The 1,467-nt window shown below is 41.9% G+C and overlaps 1 pseudogene; it reads right to left on the bottom strand.

Moving 5' to 3' along the window:
• Positions 1 to 221: 221 nt before the first annotated feature.
• LOC114199432 (UBX domain-containing protein 8-like) lies at positions 222 to 1,253 on the bottom strand (annotated as a pseudogene).
• Between the last annotated feature and the right edge of the window lie 214 nt (positions 1,254 to 1,467).

Raw genomic sequence — 1,467 nt, 5'->3', positions numbered from 1 at the left:
TTGGTACATTATAAGCGGGCACATTCCAAAAACTGTTATATGCAGAGAGCAATCCTTTTCTAATCCTTTATATTCATATGTTCCCAAGGATCTCAACATTATAGGGTTTACTGCCTTGAGCTCAATCAAGGTATGGCATAATTTTAATGTGAATCCTTTATTGTCCTGTAAGGTCATGGCATAACTGATTTTATGGAGAACAGGTCATTCTCCTTTCTTAATTAGTTGCTCTGCTCTTTCTCTTCCACAGTGAGTACAGTATCCACAGTTATTCCTATGGTCTGCAGTGACCAGCCTCCCTTCACTTCCAGAGGCTTTCTGGGAAAGGAAGTAGAAAAGGTGTATAGGGATGTGTGGTACCTGATTTTCATCACCCAGTCAAATAAGACCTGTGAACTTCAAGACTTAGAAAATCTTTTCAGGACACTCCCACTTGGACATCGGAGAGCAACAGTACCTACTTGTCTGGCTGTTTCAGGAGGTTCTTCAGGTTGATCAAGAATCTCCTTCTATGGGCGCCTGGGTGGCTCAGATGGTTGAGCGTCTGCCTTCGGCTCAGGTCATGATCCCAGGGTCCTGGGATCGAGTCCCACATCAGGCTCCCTGCTCAGTGGGAAGCCTGCTTCTCCCTCTGCCTCTCTCTCTCTCTCTCTCTCTGACTCTCATGAATAAATAAAACATTTAAAAAAAAATAAAACATTAAAAAAAAAAAAGAATCTCCTTCTGCCTGGGCTGCTCAGCACTCAGTGAAATTGTTTAAAGGCTTAGGCAAGTTCCCTTTCTTTGTTGCTTCTCTGTTTGATGTTTTAGAAGATGTCTGACTCTCATTTTCCAGCACCAAATCTTCATCAACCCCAAGTTTATGGCCACCGCTGAACTTCCAGGTTTCACCTGTCACCTGATAAACACACTCTTTAACTTTTCTCAATTTCATTTCCTGGTAAGGTTTTAGAACATTCCCTGTGTATCTGCTGGCTTTTTAACCCTGTACCTCTTGTTTTTTTTCTAACAAGTTTTTGCCTTTTCTCATTCTTCTCTTCTTCTTTCAGATACACTTGGGACAATTTAAATGAATTAAGCCATGAGGTAGTCACAGAAAGAATTAATGTAAGAAGAGCAAGCAGTAAGAAAATCTGGCCACACAGCAACATTAGATCTTTAACTCCTAGATTTGGGATCCCACACCAGAGCTCCAGACACAAGAGGGGGAGAGCAGAGAGGAGGAAAATGCCAACGACCCCATGAGATGCCATGGTGATGGGAGCCCCATCACTTTCCCAAATTATCCTTTCTAAAAAGTTATTATTATATAAATCCTTTGGGGAAAAAACTCAATGGCTTCCTCAGAATTTCAGGACAAAGCACTTACCAAACACAATTATTCACTGTCCGGCCCCTGTTCTCCCACATCTACTCTCTCTCTCTCTTAAACACTCCACACTCACATAGACATCACTTCAGATATAT

Source organism: Eumetopias jubatus, unplaced genomic scaffold, assembly GCF_037043125.1.
Source record: "Eumetopias jubatus isolate StellerSeaLion01/CBP00866 unplaced genomic scaffold, mEumJub1_p1.0 scaffold_11, whole genome shotgun sequence".
Taxonomy (NCBI): Eukaryota; Metazoa; Chordata; class Mammalia; order Carnivora; family Otariidae; genus Eumetopias; species Eumetopias jubatus.
This window is presented reverse-complemented; position numbering and strand designations above follow the sequence as displayed.